General features: G+C 36.1%; 1 long non-coding RNA gene across 3 annotated transcripts in view; it reads left to right on the plus strand.

Moving 5' to 3' along the window:
* Window positions 1-22,620, plus strand: part of LOC140639875 (uncharacterized) — a 102,686-nt gene that overhangs the window by 17,232 nt on the left and 62,834 nt on the right. The window contains exon 2 of one of the 3 annotated variants that reach the window (XR_012036520.1): window positions 16,075-16,273. The exons of the other annotated variants lie outside the window; for them this stretch is intronic. This is a non-coding gene — a long non-coding RNA (uncharacterized lncRNA). The remainder of the gene's footprint in view (window positions 1-16,074; window positions 16,274-22,620) is intronic. 3 annotated transcript variants of the gene reach the window in all.

Below are 22,620 nucleotides of genomic sequence, written 5' to 3' on the forward strand. Positions count from 1 at the left end.
CATTTTATAGCTCTAGAATTTGTATTTGGCTCTTTTTTTTATAGTTTCTGTTTCTTGGTTTATACTCTTATTTTGTTCATGCATTATTTTCTTAATTTAATTTAATTGTCTATGTTCTTTTTTAGTCAAATGAACATCTATTTTGATATTTTAAGTTCTTTGTCAGGCAGCTCTTGATCTGCATTTCTTTAGGATTGGTTTCTGGTATATTATTTTGTACCATCCATTGGGCTATAATTCTGTTTCTTTGCATGCCTTGTAATTTCTCATTGGATTCAGATATTTGAAAAAACAACCACCTCCCTCAGTCTTTGTGTACTGGTTTTGTAGAGGGGAATACCTTTGTCAGTCAGCCTCATTAGAGGTTCTTGTACCTTTGGAACTTTTTCTGATCTTTTGGTCTTCCTGGCCTTTGCCTATGTAACTGTAGCTCAAATGTTTTCAGCAGCTTTTGAACTCTGATCTGGTCCTGTCAGCACTCAGAGTCAGCTAAGACCGATACCAAGACAGAAGCCTTTATACAAGGCGAATTTTTTATGTATAGTCACTTCTATTTCCATGCTGAGAAAGGAGTTCTGCTATGGAGTTTCTTTCTAGATGTTCTGTACTATGCCGCATAGAGTAAGGGACACATACAGGTGTACTAAATGGGACAAATTTTCCTACTCCTTTCACTGGAATCTCTTCTTGGTTTTCCAGTGGCCCGCATGTTATAGCTTTTCACCTCTAGAGTTCTCACAGAGGTATTCTGGTACATATATTGTTAAGTCAGTGTTTCTTTGAAAGAAAGAGAGCCAGGAGCTTTATAGTTCACCATATTTTTAGAAATAACATTTTATTTTATTTTTTAAGATTTTATTTATTAATGAGAGACACACAGAGAGAGGCAGAGACATAGGCAGAGGGAGAAGCAGGCTCCCTTTGGGGATCCTGATGCCAGACTCAGTCCCAGGACCCCAGGATCACAACCTGAGCTGAAGGCAGATGCTCAACCACTGAGCCACCCAGGCATCCCAGAAATAACATTTTAAAGCAAAATAATTATTTAGGATATAGGATATATTGTATATTAATATTGATCTCTTATTCTGTTGTACTATGAAGTAACATGTTTTGAAATTCATTTATTTTCATGTTTAGTTTATCCTGACCTGCATTTTTGCTGTGTCAGTTTATTTTAGGGGAAGACAGGCTTATCTTTGGGTTACTTAAATTCTAGTTAACTGTTTGCCTATACAGTACAAACATCATATTTTTTGATACTTAATTTTTTTAAAAAAGAGATTATTTGTGTTCAGACAATAGGTTTCCAAGTAGGCTTGCTGTACATATGTGTGTGTGCATGCATACATGTGTATATGTAATGAGGAGGCCAAAGGAAGAGTAGGGCCTTTATTCCAGACTTACTACAAGTAGGACACCTGCATTTGAGACTAGTGGAAAATAGGATGTTTGTGTTGGAATTCATTTGTAGATACATTGAAAGTAGGGAAGAATTCAGATTATAGAGCATGGTCTTTTGGAATTAGTAAACTATGAATAGTTCTTGATTGCTGCTGTTTCTCACTGCCAAGGTCATTGTGTGGTTATGCTAATAAAGGTATATTTACTACTTACCTTAAGGTAACTACTCTGGGTTGAATTGTGTTATTCCCCAAAAAGATACATTGCAGTCCTAACCCCAAGTACCTCTGACTATGACTTTATTTGGAGATAAGGCCTTACAGAGGTAATTGAGTTAAAGTGATGTCATTAGGGTAAGCTTTAATCCAGTGTGAATGGTGACCTTATAAAAAGGGGAAATTTGAGATAGACCAAATGCAGGGACATCATGTGAACATAAAGGCAAACATTGAGGTGATATGTTACTAGCCAAAGGACAGCAAAGATTGCCAGGAAATCACCAAAAGCTAGGAGACAGGCATGGAGCAGATTGTTCCTCACAGCCTTCAGATGGAAACAACTCTGCTGACACCTTGACCTGGACTTCTAGCCTCCAGACTTTGAGACCACAGATTTCAGTTTAAGCCACTCAATTTGTAATATAGGAATCCCAGGAAACTAATACAGTAACCTCTTATGTTGCATAGGTAAAACAAATCTCTATAAATAGTTATCAAAGATTTGCTATATCCCTTACTATAAACACATCTTAGGGTATTATGTTGGTTTATGTTATCACTCATCAGTGGTTGAAAGTCTTCCTTTCAATCTAAAATCTTTATATTCTTAACCTCACTCAAATGTTTTTTTTTAACATTTATAGTATTGGCATGTAGATACACAAGGTTCTTTTATGATCTTGGGAACGATATTTGGTAGAATGAATAGATAACTTTGTGTGAAATCTTTTAGAGTCATCATCATCTCTGTTTTTCTCATAAGAAGTGTTTGGGTAGGACCCAGACACTCTCATAATTGTGTAAGGAACAATTTTGAAAGGTGAATTGCTGTGACTAAAGAAGAAAGACTAGCAATTTTGACATGTATAGTTCTAGTTTTAGTTTTTTTTTTCTCTCATAAGGATTTTATTGGTCAAATCAGACTTTTTCCTTTAGAAATTATCTTGCAACATGGATTACTATCACTTTAACTCACTCAACTTTGGGGTAAATCAAATTTGCTGAGCAAGATAATACAGTTATTTTATGTGCAATAGTAAGGGAAAGAAGAATGAATGGCTTCTAACAGATGCTGTGCTTACAAATGTCAGAATTTTCAATGAGCCCATGACTTTAAAAGGTCAGACCATTTAATAGTTATACATTTAAAACTCAGTAATAAATACAGGGTATGTGCTATACTTCCTACTTTAAATGGATTGGTTTCCTGATATTCTGTGTCAAAAGATGGCTTTACCATCTGCTGCTGTTTTGTAGCATTCCTTCAAACCCAAACCTTTCTTTTTTTTCCTTATGTGCTTGTTAACTTTCAGGAGATGCTATCACCAAGACCTCACACTGTAGACCTTTATAATATTTGTACAACAATGATATGAGTGATTGATTTGGAACAGCCTTCAATGCCGGAAATACATTGGAAGAATTATATGAATTCTAGGATCATTGTTAAAATTCTGGTCAGCATGACTTAGTAAGCAGATCATGGTATAGTCCTTTTCTGCATATCAATTTGATCAAACCTTGTTTGTCCAAATCAAAGTTGTTTTATTCAAAATTTCTATCTCTACTTATTTTTGTGTACTTAATTTGTTGTGAATTGAGAGAAGAATGTTATAATCTCCTACTGTGATTATAGATCTATTTTTCATTTCTATTAAAGTTTAAATATTTTAAGACTGTGCCTAATTCCTTTTTTAAAAGATTTTACTTATTTATTTGACAGAGAGAGAGAGCGCGCAAGAGTGCACATGCACATGCAAGATTGAGCACAAGCAAGGGGAGCTGCAGGCAGAGAGAGAGGTAGAAGCAGGCTCAGCCAGGATCCTGATGTAAGGCTCAGTACTAGGACCCTAGATCATGACCTGAGCTGAAGGCAGATGCTTAACCAACTTAGCCACACAGGCACCCCATAACTGTGCCTAATTTCATGATATATCTTGACTATATACTTTATTGTATGAAACATCTTAATTACATATATATATATACATACATATATATATATACACACACACATATATATATACTCACTTGATATTTTGAATTTTATTTATAATGTGATTACTCTTTTTATTTTGAATTGTTTTAAAAATTTCTCATTAATTTTTAAATTGAGATATAATTGACATATTAGTTTTGGGTGTACATTACCTTTTTTTCTTCAACTTTTTATTTAAATTCTAGTTAACATACAGTGCAATATTGGTTTCAGGAGTAGAATTCAGTGTTTCATCACTTACATACAACACCCAGTGTTTATCATAACAGGTGCCCTCCTTAATCCCTATCACCCATCTAGACCATCCCCTACCCACCTCCCTCCATCAACCCTGTTTGTTCTCTATTGTTAAGAGTCTCAAAGTTAAAAATAGAGCTATCCTATGACCCAGCAATTGCCCTACTATGTATTTATCCAAAGTATACAAATATAGTGATTCAGTGAGGCACATGTACCCCAATGCTTATAGTAGCAATGTCCACCATAGCCAAAATATGGAAAGAGTCCAGATGTATCAACAGAATGGATAAAGAAGATGTGGTGTATATATACAATGGAATATTATTCAGCCATCAAAAAATGAAATCTTGCTATTTGCAATGATGTGGATGGAACTAGAGGATATTATGCTAAGTGAAATAAGTCAAGAAAGACAAATATATGATTTCATCCATATGTGGAATTTAAGAAACAAAATGGATGAATATAGGGGAAGGGAAGGAAAAATAAAATAGGATGAAAATAGAGAGGAAGGCAAACCATAGGAGATGCTGAACTCTAGGAGACAAACTGAAGGGTGCTCGAGGGGAGGTGGGTGTAATGAAGAGGTAACTGGGTGATGGGCATTAAGGAGGGCACTTGATATAATGAGCTCTGGGTGTTATATGCAACTGATGAATCACTAAATTTTACCCTGGTAACTAGTAACACAGTATATGTTAACTAAATTGAATTTAAATAAATAATTAAACAAAAAGTCTCTTATGGTTTGTTTTCCTCTGTCCATTTTTATTTCCCCTCCCATATGTTCATTTGTTTTGCTTAAATTCCATATATGAGTGAAATCATATGTTTTTTAAAAAATTTAATTATCTACTTATTTTTTTTCTGGGTCTTTTGGTTTGGGATGTGTCTGGGATAGACAGCTTATAGCTGCATTTAATAATGTAATATTACTTTCTACTTTTAATATAGTAATGGAGTATATAATTTGCCATTTATTGTCATTGTTAATATGTTTGGGATTATTCTTGCCATGTTACTTTGTAATATATGTTTTATATTCTTCCAAATTATTATTTTTTCAACTTCCCAATTTTCTGCTCTTGTTTTTTTTATTTTTTATTTTTTTAAAAGATTTTATTTATTTATTCATGAGAAAGAGAGAGAGAGAGGCAGAGACACAGGCAGAGGGAGAAGCAGGCTCCATGCAGGGAGCCCGACATGGGACTCGATCTCGGGTCTCCAGGATCAGGCCCTGGGCTGAAGGCGGTGCTAAACCGCTGAGCCACCCTGGCTGCTCCTCTGCTCTTGTTTTGATGGAAATATTTGTGTTCTGTTTTTCCCTTCTTATGGTTAGGTTAATTATACATTCTATTCCTCTGGACTCTACAGGCTAAACTTTAGTTTTTAAGGTATACGTTTAAGCATATATATATATATTTTATCAGTATCTAAAATAAACCAGTAAATAAATCCTTTCTGGACAAGACAGGGACCTCAAAACTCTGCTTCATTCTACCCCCTCCTCCTGGTATTTCCTTCCCATGCTGAGATCATCTGAGATAATTGAGTTCCAGATCATTATTATTTAATATTAAAATATATTTAGCTAATGTTTTATTGGTTTCATTGCTCATCATTATGGTTGCTTTTTTTTTTAACCATTTCTTAGATTGTTTTTGTTCATTTATCTGACCCTCATCCCAACTTTACTGACGTATAATTAACAAATAAAAGTGATGTATATTTAAACTGTACAATATGTTTTGATATACCACATATTGTTTGTAGAGGGCTTATAGGAGATAACATTTCTTTACCCTTGACAATCTGAAAATAAATTTATTTTGCTTTCATATTTGAATAATACTTTGACTGAAAAAATTTTCAAGTTCAAAGTAATTTTCACTAGAACTTTGAAGACATTTCTCCAGTATCTTCTTGAATCTAGGAATGGTGTGGCATGTGATACTAATCTGATTCTTTTTTTCAGTAAATACCAACTTCTCACCACCCTCCCTGGTAACTCTTCGCCATCTTTCCATCAAGTCTTTTACCTTTTTGACTTTATCCTTGGTAGTTTAAAATTATATAACAATGTGTCCAGGTGTGAGACTTTTTTCATTTATCCTCTTTGGTCCATCAGTTTTAAGGTCAGGGTCTTTCTTCAGCTACAAGAGTGTGTCTTCCATTATTTTCTTGATTCTCTTCTCTGTCCCTTTATTTCTGGTCATTTCTTATGGAACTTTGATAGATGAGGTTGCATCTTCTGAATTTATTCTCCACGTACTGTATAGTTTGTGTATCATTTATTTGGAAATAATTTTGAATAGATAGGAACATTGCAAGGACAGTACAAGGAACTTGTGCATTAAATTTAGAAACTGTTAACCTCATGCCACATTTGCTTTATCATTTTTTCTCTCTTTATATGTATATAATTTTTTTTGGGAAAACATTTGAGATTAAGTTACAGAATTGGTTCTCTATTACCCCTAAACACTTTAGTGTGAATTTCCTAAGACCAAGGATATTCTCTTTTATAATCATATTACAATGAATTAAAATCAGGAAGTTTAACATTAGATACTAGTATTATCTGGTTAAAATTTTTTCTACATTTCATCTTTTTATTCCTTTTGGGGTACAGTTTGGGAATCATTAATTTTTAGCTGTATTCATTCATTTTTTTCCCCCAGACCATCTATTATTATTTTTTGTTGTTGTCAATGTTGTCATTGAAGTATAGTTGATACACAATGTTACCTTAGTTTCAGGTGAACAACATAGTGATTTAGTAACCCTATTCATTATGCTATGCTCACCACAAATATAGCTACTATCTTCAGCCCATCTATTGAGTTTTTATTTTGACAATCATATTTTCATTTGCCATATCTTAACTGGTTCTTTTTCATGGCCTGATTTTGTTTCTTATTTCACTAAAATTATTAATTAGATTGCTTTTAAATTTACTTTGTTTCCTCTAATATTTTTTCTCACTGAGCTCATGTGTTATTTCTTCTGTTATTTAGTGCTTCTCTTTTATTGTGTTGCTTTTCCTTAAACATATTTTAAAAATATTTTATTTATTGAGAGAGAGAGAGAGAGAGAGTGAGACAGAGAGAACAGGAGTGGTTGGGAGGTACAGAGAGTGAGGGAGAAGCCAACTCCCCACTGAGTAGGGAAGTGATGTGGGGCGTGATCCCAGGATCTTGAGATCATGACCTGAGCTAAAGGTAGACACTTAACCAACTGAGCCACCCAGGTGCCCTTTTCCATAAATATTTTGATGATTCTTGGTTGTGTGTTCATCTTTGTATTTAAGAGTCTTTGAGGACAACTAGTGAATGCTTCTTCTGTTTACCATAGCTTACTTCAGTTATTGTGGGGAAGGTGAGCCAGTAGTTAGTATTCTGGTTTTAATAGTCCCTGTTTTCTTATAGATGTTGCCAGCCACCAGGTACCTTAACTTTCCTTGGCAAGGTATGCATTCACATTAACTATCCTTGCCAGAGACAGAAGATTCTGCTGTGTGTTACATGGTGCAGTAGTAGAAGGGGAGTTTCTATCAGTCATCTATGGCTGTAACAACACCAAAAACCTCTCTAAAACTTAGTGACTTAATAGCAGAGTTACTGAGCTGACAATTTTGTGGATCTGCTAGGTAGCTCAGCTGGTCTTGGCTGGTTCTGCTTTTCTCTGCTGTTCTTGTTTATGCATCTGTGACCAGCAAGTGGTTCTGTGATTCTGCTTTTCTGCTGTCAGTTGGTGGGTTGGTTTGAGGCAACTGGTCTCAGATGGTCTCAGTAATAAGTCTGACAGTTGGTTGAACTTCTTGGTTCTCCCCCATGAATCCACTCTTTCTTTAGCAAGCCAGCTGGGGCTTGTTGACATGGTTGTCTCAATTCTAAGTAAAACAAGAGAAAAAGACTTTAAGACTTACCTGCATCATATTTGGTAATGTTCCATTGGCCAAAACAAGTCAGATGGCCAATCCATATTTAAGGAATGAGATAGAATCCACTTGTTGAAGGAAGGAGCTGCAATGTCACATTGTAAGGATGTGAATGCAGGGAAGAGAAAGATTTGTGACCATCATAGAGCAATCCCCCCCAGAATTGCTGACCCAACTGGCTGCACTAAATGTGGTTCTCCTAACAATAACTTGAGTAGTTTCCCAGATCTTCTTCTCCTATCACTGCTTGCCACTTCAGAGTTTGGAGCACCCATGGTATCTCTTCATCTTATTTCAGCTTCTGTTTTTTCTATGTTGGGACCATGCTTTCCTTCATCCTTCCAATTCCACCTGCCTTTTGTATTTTAAGGCTTTTTTTGTTATTTACAATATATTGAGTGTATTTGTTCTTATTCTCTAGACCTCACATGGATTTTTAATATTTTAAAATAAAATATTAAAAAATCTAGGTATATTTTAGGCAGAAATAGGAATCAGGGGCATATTATTGTTTTGTCTTCTTATTTGTATTACTTTCATTTAATAGAATCATAAATTTAAAGTATGGAACTTAGTGATTTTACTGGTATATCACCTATGTCTTTTCTGAGATGACCACTTAAAGAGCTCACTTAAGATGATTGTGTTATACTATGAAAATTTTATCTTATTTAAGAAATTTTATCTGAATCAGTAGAGTGTCCTTTGGAAGAACAAAAAGGCAAAATTTGACCACTTTAAGAATTACCATATTGTGTGGAATTGATGAAATATTTGAAAATAATCCACATTGGAAGGCTTTATGTTTAGTTGCTTTTACTCCTGCTACCTAAAGTATTTTTATGAGGAAACAATTATGTTTATTTTTTATTCATCACATTAGCAATTGTGAGTCTCCTCAGTTCTCAGGCTTAATATAAAAGTCTCTCTCTTGAATATAGAGCCCTTGCAACATAAAATTGCTCTTTGAGAGTCAGAAAAGATTGAATTTGTCTAGAAAACTGCTATCCTATTGAAAGCTAATGACAAAAAGTTCAGCTTGTTTATTCACCTCACTGAGCTCAAAAAATGGCATTGTCACACAAATGTGTTGGTTATTGAAACTATTTCCCACAGCATGTGCTTTTCCTGAAGAGTGCATGCTGATCATTTTATTAGTTTCACTTGGTTTCCTAAGCCCAGGAGAATGAGTGAATGAATGGATAAGAACAACAGTAGAGGAGTGTCTGAATCTTGAGTTCTTTCCCTTGCACCAGCATTTAAATATCCTCATCTACTCATCTTTAAAAAGACTCTCTATATGCACAACCCTTTCAGCAATTCTCTATCCATAGTTATATTTCTCTATAGAACTACACTCTGCCCATTTTCTCACTTCCTATCCTTTTCAATTAGGTTTCTTCATCAAAACTCTATTAAAATTGCCAAAATAGCTCATCACCTCTTTGTGATTAAACCTGGTGGGAAAATTTCAATCTTTATTTATTCACCAAACATTTGTGGAGCTCCTCTTGTGTTGTGAGCACTGTTCTAGGTACTGGGATACAGTATTGAACAAGACATAAAATTCCTAGTGTCATGTCATGAACAAGAGTGTCAAGTACTGATATGTGTTATGATGAAAATAAGAGAGAAAATGAGAGAGAGAACAGGAGAGAGAGAAGAGAGAGAGAAAGAATGCTTTGACACTTTAATGACAAAAAGGAGCCAGCCTAGCTTCATATGAACCTAAAAGCAGTGAAAGGAGCCACTGTGTCTGCTGTGGTAGCTCAGATGAAGGCCATGTGGAAGCTTGCCTGGAGACAGGCTCTCCTAGGCAGTAGTGGTAGGAGATGAGGATATGGGACTGAGGATATGGGGCTGGATTATCTTTGATCAATATATCCAAAGCCTAGGAGATGATGAGATACTACAAATCTGGAAAGGTACATAAACAGCCCACTTGGGTAGCCATCATTATAGTGACCTATTATGGGTCTAATGCAGCAAAACGACTGTTCATTCTTTACAGATCAAAGCAAAACAGACCCCCCCAAAAACAAACAAATATGTATATATATAGACTTGAATAGCCTTATCAACAATGTATGAGCTATATTTGATCTGTGGTTTCTACCAATACTGCGCTTTGCTGGAGGTTTTGAAAGTCTTTGCCATAGATTTTCTAAGGGATTGTGACTGTTTATGAGGCATTTAGTTTGTCATGGTGTTAGATTGACCAGGCAATTGCTCATGTTGGAATTTGTAGGTTATGATTTGATAAATTAGTTGACTGCTGCTGCATAGGGAGCCATTTGTGTTTGCTTTTTCTTTGATAGTTCACTGGAAAACTGTGAATAATAATATTGCATATAAAAGAGACAAGGATGGATAAAGGTGGAAGGGAATAAATTTTCTCTGTAAGTAGCAAACAGCCATGAATCTCTTATTAAATTTTCCAGGCAGGGAGCCTGTCACTCTAAGCATGAGTTCTTATTGTAAGGAAAATTTAGACCAGTTATGGACTTATTGTTCCAAAGTCGTCAAACAGAGTTGAAATGTTTTATATCCTGATCATATTTTTGGGGGGAGGGATTCAAGGGTAAAATAGAAAAACATTATTGAAATTTTTAAGCATAATAGTTCTTAGCTATAAGCAAGAAACCAAATTTTGTTGATCTGAGAAGGAAATTATTTATTCAGAGAACACTGGGCTAGAGAACCAGCCTTGGGACTATGCAGATAGGAACAATGTTCCAAATCATGCTGCAGAACTAGCTCAGTGGAGACATTGCTGTCATTGCTGCTAAGAACTACAGCCCGCCCTGTTGACATCCCTAGCAATGGACTCAAAGCTGCCATCAGCTCTGCTATCCCTGCTACCTGAAGAACTAGATTTTTGTGACAGCCACCTCCATTACCATAGATAATTTATTCCTTCTGTGTCTCATCCGACAAAGGGAAACACTGCTTTGGTCAGCAAGGGCCTGTCATGGGATTTGGTGGGTTTGGGGTACTTATGACATCCAAATTCATCCATTTTCTTGTATTCCAAATCTCAGTTTTGTTCTACCATGATCAATGCTTTTACTTTCACATAAGTGATCTCAGTGGGCTGTGAATTCATCTGACATTATAATTTTTAGAAAGCTCCAGGATCAAAGTTTGAGTTTGATTTCCAGTTATCTCAGCCCTGCGGCAGAAAGTGATAAGACATTCTTTTAGCAGTCAGAGAAACTCGGGATTTCACTTCGTGCCTCTAGCCAAGAATTTGTGATTTCAGCTTGTCATTCCTTCCCATTTAAGCATTGTAGCACTGTTAGAAGCAACTTCTGTGCCTCAAAGTTCTTGAATTCCTCACGCCGATCATATACTTGTGGCAAGGGTTATGTGTTCCTCAAAGACTACTTCTTTAAGGTGATAATCTGATAATTTGTGCCATGGGCTACCATTCTAATCTCTTAACATTGAATTTTCATTGTTTTTATTTCCAATGTGGTCAGATATCCAGTTCCATTTTTCTGAGGGATCATTGCCTATAACTGCAACTGGTAGCAATTTATATGTTACTTAGTGTTCTTAGTTAAAGCAACTCTATGCAATGTAAGCAGAAAAATGAATAAATTATTTCGATACTACCTGCGCAGAATCTTCAGGGCTGCAGAGCTAGGAACAATACTCCAGATCATGTCCATTGCTGCTGCTGCTGCTGACACTGGGTGCTGTACTTTGCAAGGCTGACAGTAGTGATAATGGATCTTGGATTGGGTCCATTAGAACTGCGGCCATTGCCACCCCAGGGATATTATCATGTTCCATCTCGTGTCATTGCCAGACTAAATTGCTCACATTTTCCTCTTCTTTGCATTCCTGGTTCATAATTGAGTGGATACATCTGACTGGTAAAATTTAGGTCATGGGCTCATGTTTCGGTTGTGAGGACCATACAAGGCGAATATCTGGCGTTTTGTTTCCTACAGGTGGTAGCAGGCTCTGCCATCTACCAGTACTCGTAAGTTGCAAGACCCCAAAATATAGGGAGTAGGTTTTGGTAAGCACTAAAATAGGTTAGCTCATTCAACACTCATTCCAACCCTTTTCTGGATAGTCCTTGTCTGGAGAGTGATGGATTTCCAAGCTCTGTTGCCCCTAGAATACATATACAAAATTGGGATATAAAGTCAACTCATATGGCTGCATACAGGGAGATTGAACCTTTTGCAAACATGGTTGTGAAGGTGATTTTTTTTTTTTAAGAGTGGCTGTGGGGGACTTCTGGCTTTCAGAACCAAGTGTACTAACCTGTGAGTGGGGTTGTTAATGGAATTTATTAGGAGAGACCTACACTGTAGCTGTTCCTTTTCTCTCACTGTGTTGTTCTTGGCTCAGTAATTGCCTGTGAGCTCCCAAGCCTTGTTCTTTGTCTCTTTCAGGGATTCTGTGAGTTGGCTAAATATTTTTCTATAAATCGCTTTCTGCTAAATTAGCTTGATTCAGTGCTGTTGTTTGCAAGTAAAAGCCCAGACTAATAGAAAGTTTAAGGTAATGGGTGGCCCAAAAGAATGATAAATACTTGTCTATGTTAAAATATACATGTAAAGATTGGAGGTATTGATCTTCACTCAGTATTTATTTATTTATTTATTTATTTATTTTTAAATAATTTTATTTATTTTAGAGAGAGAGAGAGAGCAGGAGCAGGGGAGGGGCAGAGGGAGAAGCCGACTCCCCACCAAGCAGGGAGCCAGATGTGGGACTTGTTCTCGGGACTCAATCCCAGGACTCCAGGACCATGACCTGAGCAGAAGGCAGACACTTAACTGACTGAGCCACCCAGGCACCCCTTCATCAGTATTTATAAGAAAAAAATGATTAATATACTTAGCAGATGTGTATAGTTGTTGGTTGTGAGAGCAAAGTATTCTACTAAATCAGCTTGTAAGTTTCCGATCTAAAATGCTATCATTAATAGAGATGGGAGTATACATTAGAAGCACTGTAGCTGCTGTGGCATTGTGATGATACTAATAACTAGCATTTGTTGAGTGCTCACCATGTAATGCTACATGGATTACATCATGTAATCCTTAGAATGAACTTTTGAAGTATTTGTTGTTGTCATCTGTATTCTACAGATGAAGGAATTGAAGTTTGGCTGGTTTAAATACTTTCCTATGGTCATTCATCTAGGATGGACAATAGTGGGATTTGGACCTATAGCTGTCTGATGTAGATTCCTTATTTATGCCATTAAATAAACACTACCTGTTATAATTGAGTGTAGATTTACCTGCTCTGCTCAGAATTGCATAGCATTTTATGAGGAAGTTAAGATGGAAGATGCATGTTTAACAAAGAAAGCCAGAGAAACAACATGAATGCTCCATAGGAGAGTCATGGGTTAGAAGCTAATGAGTCTCCTGGGTGGGTCTCTTCTGTGTAGGAATTAAGAAAATTTTCCTAAGGCAAGCGAGTTATGCTCATTATGCTTGAAAGCCTTGATACTCCAAGTATGGTCCCTGGACCAGCAGCACTGACATCACCTGGGAGCTTGTTAGAAATGACTTTGTTTATGGAAGAATGAAATAGGAATAGCAAATGAAGTTGAGAAGCTTCCTGGATGAAGTCTTGTGCATTATTGTGTAGGAGAGAGTTTGTGTCCTAATGGAAATATTTGTATGTCTAGGCAAGAGTGCAATGAGGGCCTCATGTACACTTAAGTTTTTTTCCTGATATATTTTCCTTTTGTTCTCTCCTTTTGATTATTTTATGTATAATATATGTATACTTGTTTAAGTGAAAGATACTAAGAGATACCAAAGGACCTAGCTATGAGTCCAGGTTTCCTCACTGCCATCTCTTTAATATTTACTATGCTCTTCCTTTATTCTTCAAAGTTTTGATATTCCAGGTAGTATTATAGAGCTTGTAGGACACATGGTACTTAAGAGATAGTTCAATCATAGCCACCACTGTCTTGAAACAATATCTTACTTTCTTTGTTACTCTTTGTCAAGACTCTGGGTATGAGCTTTTCTTGTAAAGATCCCTTAAATTCTTGATTTAGGAGGCACTTGCTATCGCAGATGCAGTTGTGAGAAAATAAAACCTATAAGGTTTTCCTCTTGGAACCAAAAAGCTTTCTGCACAGTTCAGGTGGCTTTCATAGCCCTAAGCAGATGTCTGTCCAGATCCATTAAATCTTGGCACACATGCTCTTGGGAAAGGACTAAGACTATTTCACCAATGAGCAAGTGCTGAATGAAAGGACGTTTCCAGCTGTGTGTCTAGAAAGAATGTTTACTGAAGACAACTGAATGGTTTATTTTCCTAATTGTTCTTGAGGCTATAGCTTGCTGATGTATACTTCTGACACAGTAAATAAATATACAAAGAAGGTATTTAAACTGATAAAACCTTTACTATTTATGAGGATACTATCCTCATTTTCATGTTCTCATGTATTTTACTGTTAAATTATTTGGAATGATTTATCAAGATTCGTTTTTTAAATTGCTTATTCTTGTCCTCTTTTTCCCAAATCATGTGGGGGAAATCTACTACTTTACTTGTGAGAAGCATGGTTGAGAAGGTTTCTCCTGTCTCTATCTGAAAAACAAAACAAAACAAAAGGAAACAGGTATAAAGTTGATGTTGACCTTAATTGAACCATGTCATACTCACTCTTCCAGTATCTGACTCCTACTTCTCCATCAGCTCCATCTCTCATCCCTTTCTTCTTCACGGCCATTCTCAGCCATATTGAACTGGATTTCTCTAACATGCCATCTTGTTTTAGGGCTCTTCCTCTCACCTCTTTTTCTTCATAAGATGCCAGTCTCCCTATTGTCCACATTTTGAATGCCTTCTCATTTTCAAAGATGCAGCCCATTTTCTTACAGAATAGAGCCTTCCTAATATCTCCAAAGAAAACTGACTTTGATGTTTACCTGGTACCCAAAATTCCCATAAAACAATCTTTTTACATTTGTAATGAGTAATTGTGACAAAGAATGAAACAATGAAAGGCAAAGAACCAAGAAGTTTTTTTAGCTCTTATTTTTTAAAAAGATGTTATTTATTTATTTATGAAAGACACACACACACACACACACACACACACACACACACACAGGGGCAGAGACAGAGGCAGAGACAGAAATAGGCTGCATGCAGGGAGCCTGATGTGGGACTCGATCCCGGGACCATGGGATCATACCCTGAGCCAAAGGCAGATGCTTAACCACTGAGCAACCCAGACACCCCAGAGTTTTTTTTTTTTTTTTTTTTTTAACTCTTAAACTAATGATGCAGGCCTGGAAAATCTCAGGCAAGAATAATTTTTTCTTTCGCTTATGTTTATGTGCTATTTGTGTATTGAAACTTCTGTGGTGCGGAGTCCATGACTTACCTATCTTTGTATATCCAGTGTACACTCCAGTGACCATTTTGATCATTGCTTGATGCTGTTTCTAGAGGTTAAATGATCAAATTATGATTTCATTAAAAAATTACTTCAATGGCTTGGGATATTCATCATGACCTTTGATCCCTAAAATACACTGCCTTTATTGCGTGTCTGAAAATATTTATTTTTATATAAAATTTCTTTATAAATTTTCTTCAAATGTCAGGACTAAAAGCGTAGGCACATTTGCTCCTGAATGTTTATCCTATTCTTCACTGATGGCCAATTTAGAATGTGTCTGTTCAGGCAAGAATAAACAGAGCAAATGATGTCTTTTTCCCATATGAGCTCTTGAATTTCACTTTTCCTTAGAATGAAAACGGCTTCTTGCCATTAGAGGATTTTTTATACTGTCATCTTAAAAATGGATTTTCTTTTATCTAACCAATAACCTTTGTTTTCACTTATGCAAAACTTTGAGATCAGCTTCCACAGATTCTGTTTTGTGGTGAGTGCTGTCAATAGAAGGATGTCATTTGTCACACCTTAGACTGAGGAGTACCTTTTCCTTCTTATAACAAATAGGAAAATTCAGCTGTCCTCTACCCAAATAAGACAAATATACTTGGGACACTTATTTTTTGCCTGTGATTTTCTGGTCTTGCATCACTCGTTTAAGAGCTAAGGAATCTTCTTAGTTCTTTCCTTCTTATTTATTTCATAATAATACTTTCACTACTTCATATCCATGTAAAGATTGTCTTATGGGCATTCTGTGAACTGAACAAAATTGTAAAGGTCTGTCTATAGTGTTATCTTCTTTCTGTGTGTTCTTTCCCCCTGACCTTGATCAAGCACTAAATATTCTTAAACTCTTACTACTCAGTTTTCTCCACAGTCTGCCTGCTTCTTGGGCCAGCATTCCATAGACAAAGCCATTTTCCCCTCTTCTTCAACTAAAACGCTCACCAGTTGGCTGTCAAAAAGAACATCTATCTGATTAACTTCCTCCCTCCAGGGAGCTACTTGTCATTAATGGCTCAATATCTTAATCTTCTAGAGTGAAAATGAATATTGTAGAACAGGTAAGAACTTATGAAAAATTCATTAATCAAGCAAGTGAGTGTGATTGTGGTATTTCAGCAGTCCTGAGGTGGGGCCTGAGAAATTGCATATCCAGGAGGGATGCATACCCTGCTGCCTACCTCTCCCATTTGTAGGACTGCTACTAGTGGTGGTGGAAGCAACCTAAGGATTGCTAGGTCTAAATTTTGCATTTCTGTTCTCCCATGAAGGAATCTAAATGCTGTAATTTCATGCATTGTGCATTGTGCTTTGTATCATAGAAATTAAAGGTAAAACCATTTTATTTTATTATTTTTAAAAATATTACTAGTGGAACATAAAGAACAGTAGCAATATGACTATTAACCTGTCAATAACTCATGAATACCATTATTATACACTCTAAATTTTTGTGATATCTCTCATCAGATTATGTGTATTAAAAGATCTGTGACACAGATCATATATTCAAAGTAGTTTGCTTCAGATTCTCTGGAAGCAAATCACTAGAGTAGACAATGTGCTCAGTCATCAAAGCATTTCTTTCGTTACAGATGTGACTGACAAATATAGAAGAAAATAGATTTGAAGTGTAAAGGCAACTATAAAAATAGACAGCAGATGTCACTGTTGCTATTCCATTACCTTAACCTCATTTTTTGGGGGGGTTTGTTCATAGTTAATGACATTTTTCATTTTATTTGAGAGCTCTAATAGGTTAAACAAGTTCACATATGCTAAACTTCTGTTTTGAATTTTATATTTATTAAGGTTATGACTGTACATCTTGCATGTATAGCTTATAAAGAATATACTTAATTACATTTTATATGCCTAGGTTCATTAATTAAATATTATAAGTTGATAAAATAATAGCTTCTATAATAATCTCTGATTCAGGTTGAGGTATTATTCACCTTGAAGATAAATTTGTCTTGATTTTACTTCAAATGACCAATCATGTCATGTACTCAAGCAGAAATGCAGCAAGAAATAGTGATAGTACAATTAAAATCTCTGAAGATTTTTTTTCCCCACAAAATCTAATATTGCTGTCTTCTGTTACTCAGAAAGCTGAATCTTTACCATTATATTCTTGAGCATTTTTTCTTGGTCTATGAAATAAAGAACTTGGATAAACTATTCCTAATGTGCTTTCCATTGATAAAATTCTATGATTTAATAGGAAGCGCTGAAATAAGATACTCAGAGAATATTGCTTTTTATTTCTCTTATAAAAATCTTATCAGGAAGTAATTTTGGTAGCATTTATGGTTTGTATATATATTGCATGTTTTTTTTTTTTTAAGATTTTATCTATTTATTTATGAGAGAGACAGAGAGAGAGAGGCAGAGGGAGAAGTAGGCTCCACGCAGGGAGCCCGATGTGGGACTTGATCCCAGGTCCTCAGGATCATGCCCTGGGCCGAAGGCGGTGCTAAACTGTTGAGCCCCCCGGGCTGCCCCTATGTTGCATGTTTTTATAAAAATGCATCATATTTTATTTTCTAGAACTAAAATGAAAGTATATATTGAACATGTTTTGGGAAATTAAGATTTTTATAATCCCAGAACAGTAATGAAAATGTAATTCACATATAGAATCTGTGATAACTGATTAACAATTCAAGGAATTTAATGACAATCTAAAAATTTGAGGATAAGCCTGTGAACATGTATATGATTAGATAAGAGCTGTTAGAATAAGTGAAAAAGGACAATTTATATTTTGGAATTTATCTTGTTTATTTATTGAAAATATGATTAATGATAGTGGTGACGTAAGCCTTGAAAGGAAGGAGATGTGCCCTTGGGACACTGTTCTTTGTTCTAATGTGTCAGCACTTCAAACTGGTACAATAGTCAAATTAATCATAAGGCATATATTCAGAATATTTTTTAAGATTGCATTTATTTATTAGAGAGAGTGAGCATAAGCAGAGGAGGGGCAGGGGCAGAGGCAGAGGAAGAGGCAGATTCCCTGCCAAGCAGGGAGCCTCAATGGGGTTTGATTCTAGGACCCTGAGATCAAGACCCGAGTAGAAGGCAGGCAGATGCTTAACCGACTGAGCCACCAGGCACCGCTATTCAGAATTTATGGAATAAATTTCATCATGGATGAATTGGAATATGGTTTTTGGTGCCTGTTTCATGTATTACTTAACTCAGCAAGTGTCCTGAAGAACTATTTAGAGATAGGGCACTTTATTCACGGGTAGGAACTCAGGTATTTAGGGATGCATTATTTCTGTGGCCTGTCCCAGGATAGTATGTTTTGAATACATTGCACCTTTAGTATCAACTTTGGTTTGAAATTTGGACTTGCCACTTTTAATCTGTGTTACCTTGGTCCAGAAATTAGCCTCTCATAAATACAGTTTCTTTATAAAGAGAGAATAATGCTACTTACATTTCTTAGGGTTGTTGTGAAGATTAGAGTTGATGCATTTGAAGTACTCAACACCAATATAATGTGTGTAAGGTGTACATAAATTATTCATATATATATATATATATATATATATATATATTCACCAAAATCACTAATAGCCAAATGTTTCTCAATAGCCTGTTGAGTACAGGCTTTGAATTGCTTTTGGAAACATAAAAGGGTAGGATTTGTAGTATCTACACTTAGAAATAATACTGAAGTATTGTATTTACCGATTGGCACAGTAATACTTTACCTGACATTTTTAACAGTTGTTTTAAAATTTGTATTAAATTTGAATTTCAAAGCCTTATTCTTTACCTTTGTCTTTGTGTGTCTTTCTCTTTCCTCCCCTTCCCTCCCCCTCCTCTTCTCTTCTTCTTTCCAAAGCCTTATCAACTCTCCCTTAGTGGTAACTCCCTGACTGTCCCTACTCCTTTACCAACAGGCTAGTGGAGTTGAATTACCAGTTTTCTGCTCCACTCACTTTTCATCTTTAGAACTAGACATTCAAACGATGGAGAATATGATGCGATTTCAGAGTTAACCTGGTTGGGGTGTGAAGTAAGTGGATTATGGAGGTTCCTCTCGTGAAAACCATGGTAGAACGTGAACTTTACACTTGGTACCTCTTGGCATGACATCTTTACAGTTTTTATTTGTATAAAAAGGTATATTTATGACATGGAAATCAATAGTCTTAAGTTGAGAATATGACTCTCAACTATCAGACTTTACAGTCAGAGTGGGTAGGTTCCTTATCAGTCCTGTGACATCCCACTTTCTCTGTTCTCTGGGCCCCAATACTTCATAGAATTACATATGATTTATTTTTGTTACTTTCTCTGCCTCCTAACTGCTTCACTATTTTAGCTAAAATACTCTCTGCTAAACTCTTAGATAGAATTCAGAAATGAAATGAGCATGTATTCAGCTATGTGTACTTTGTTATCTATAATACATTTTTACTAGTACAAATAGCTTCCTGAACAATAATCCATGCTCTTAATATTTTTGTAGCAGTCTTAAATTGGAGGTGAAGTCATTATCAAGTAATGTGTGTTTGTGAGATAGAGGCAGCTGACATATGCAACTATTTCTCCAAATCACTCCCTACCACAACATTCATGTTTCCAACACATTTTCTGAGCATTTACAATGTGCTAAACACTGATTTAAGTGATTTATATATAATAATGTATATGTTTTATGACAATCTAGGTGTATGCTATTATTCTTATTTGGGGGAATGAGAAAACTAAGGCACAGAGAGTCCTCTAGCTCGTTCCATCTGTTGTTGTCCCAGGTCTCACAGCTAGGAAGTTGTAGAGTTGGGGTGCCCACCTCCCCATCTTCTGGGTTCAGAGTCCACACTCTTGGCACTTACACTGCCAATCTTCTAGATAGGTTTGGCTTTGTTATTTAAAATTGCTAGAAGAAAGTAGGATGGAAAAGATGACTTCCATGGGAGGCTTTCAGAGCCAGAGATTTTTTGCCCAGGGCATAGTTGTGAGTGGGGCTTGTAGATCAGCAAGCACCTTTGACCAGCTTGTAATGAAAATGTAATAACCCCAGTACAATTCTATATTTTGGATTAATGCTTTTCTTGTAATCTAACTTCAAGTTGGAAGATGAATTGACACTGGCAAGGATTATAAGTTCTACATTTGAAGTCTAGGAAACTAGAAGTCAGACCTAGAATTCTCTCCGTGGTTTAAGTTTCTTACTTAATTCAATGTATCATGTAATAAGCACTGAGTATAATCTGCACTATAATCTGCCTTTTACTAAAGTCCTCAAGCAATGGCTCTCTCCTGTTTTGCTGCAAAACTTTGGAGTGATGCTGATCATCTCGTTGAGTATTGTGAAATTATAAGATTAAAACATTCCTACTATGAAAGTGTTTTAAAGATGGTGTGTGGGGATCCCTGGGTGGCTCAGCAGTTTAGTGCCTGCCTTTGGCCCAGGCACGATCCTGGAGTCCTGGGATTGAGTCCCACATCAGGCTCCAGGCATGTAGCCTGTTTCTCCCTCCTCCTGTGTCTCTGCCTCTCTCTCTCTCTTTATGTCTATCATAAATAAATAAATAAATCTTAAAAAAAAGATGGTGTGCAAGTCTCATCTAAAAGTATGTAGATTCTCTTAGAGACTAGAAATATTTTTAAATTATTTAAAATCATATTATGTTTGAACCATATGACCATTTGGAATACACTGATTTATCAAACAACTTGTTTTGGTACAGTGGTGACTACAAGTACATTGTTATCTTTGGAAGAAAAATGATTTCTATACATCATGAGTTAGGTCAGTTAGTCATAATATATTTACTACATGTCTGATGCTGTTTCCTTTGATTTGGCTTCTCTCTTGTACATTTGAAGCTTATTTAGGAATTGTCAGAACAAGCTATCTCTTGAGTCTGAATTGTTAGCCTCGAGGGCAGGGACCACATTGTTGTATTATGTTTGGAACAGGGCATAGAAGTGCACTGCCTAGATAATAAAAGATGGTGATGAGCTCAAGTGGGTGACCTGGCTCATTGGTCTGGACAACATGGGCAGAGAGCACATGCTTTTTTTTCTCAGGGGTTTTTCCTTGATGACCTCTCTGAAGCTACTCTTCATCTCGATATACAGTCTTATTTTATTTTACTTTAAGAAGAAAATCTGTAACATAACTTGTCTACTTCTGTTTTACAAACATTCGGTTTTAAAACAACTTAAAATCATACCTGATCGTATTTGTTTTTTTATACTTAATACTTAGCAGAGTCCTGGGATATATAGGAGTTTGATAAATGAGTGTTGAATCAAATTGAGTTGGTACTTTGATGGTGGGTAATCAGGCAGTTGAGAGCAAATTAAGATATAGAATCCAGGTTTCCTTGTTTTTTTTTTTTTTTTTTTCCTCCGCTGGAGGAACAGTGGATTTCAAATGACTCTTTGATGCTCACTCAGAATCCAGCCTGGGTTAGGTTTGCTGTAGACCTTAAGGCCAGGATATTGATAAAAGCAACAGACTTGAAAAGGTAGTTATATTTGTAATTGAGTTTGATATCAACTTGGGTTTATAAGGTTAGCAGTTTAGGGAATGCCTGGTTCTCCTCCACTTGGAAAAGTTTGTATCAGTAAAGGGGTCCAGAGGAGCTGGGAAGCTGGGAGCAGGAAGACTTATACTTCTTATTAAAAATGGACCTTCGTGGGGCACCTGAGTGACTCAGTGGTTGAGTGTCTGTCTGGCTCAGGTCGTGATCCCGGGATCCTGTGATCAAGTCTCACATCGGGCTCCCCACAGGGAGCCTGCTTCTCCCTCTGCCCATGTCTCTGCCTCTCTGTGTCTCTCATGAATAAATAAATAAAATCTTTAAAAAATAAAAATGGACTTTTGAAATGATGGCATGCTAAAGCCTTATAAAACAACTATCTTGGTGCTTTTACCAGTAAAAGCTTAAGCCTGTCTTGCTCAATGCCAATATAACAGGATAAGAAACTATGTTCTGACAGTAAAACATCCATTTGAGAAAGATGGTAAATTTATTGGGAACATTTCAGGGTTGAAGCATATTTGTAACTGTGAGATATGGCCTCAATTATTAATCATCATGAGAAACTGAATAGAACTGACTCTGATATGCTAGATTAATGGCACTTGATTTTACTACCCCAAGTTGAAATCATCATCTACAAAAAGAGATTTGCAGTCTTTTCAGTAATTCAACCCTTGCTATACTATAGCCTCAGAACTCTGGCTTTAATTACTGCTGATTTCATTTTACCTTCTCCTAGCGATGTCATTTTGAACAGTGGGGAGAGGATGTAGAACATTTCAAATTTGATTCTTTGCACTAGTCAACCCAGACCTGTGAGGTTAAGAAGGTCATGAGCTCTTTTTAGACCTGTAGGAATGGAGGAGGGAAGATGTCATTTTTTGAGC

The sequence above is a fragment of the Canis lupus genome, chromosome 9 (genome assembly GCF_048164855.1).
Source record: "Canis lupus baileyi chromosome 9, mCanLup2.hap1, whole genome shotgun sequence".
Lineage (NCBI taxonomy): Eukaryota > Metazoa > Chordata > Mammalia > Carnivora > Canidae > Canis > Canis lupus.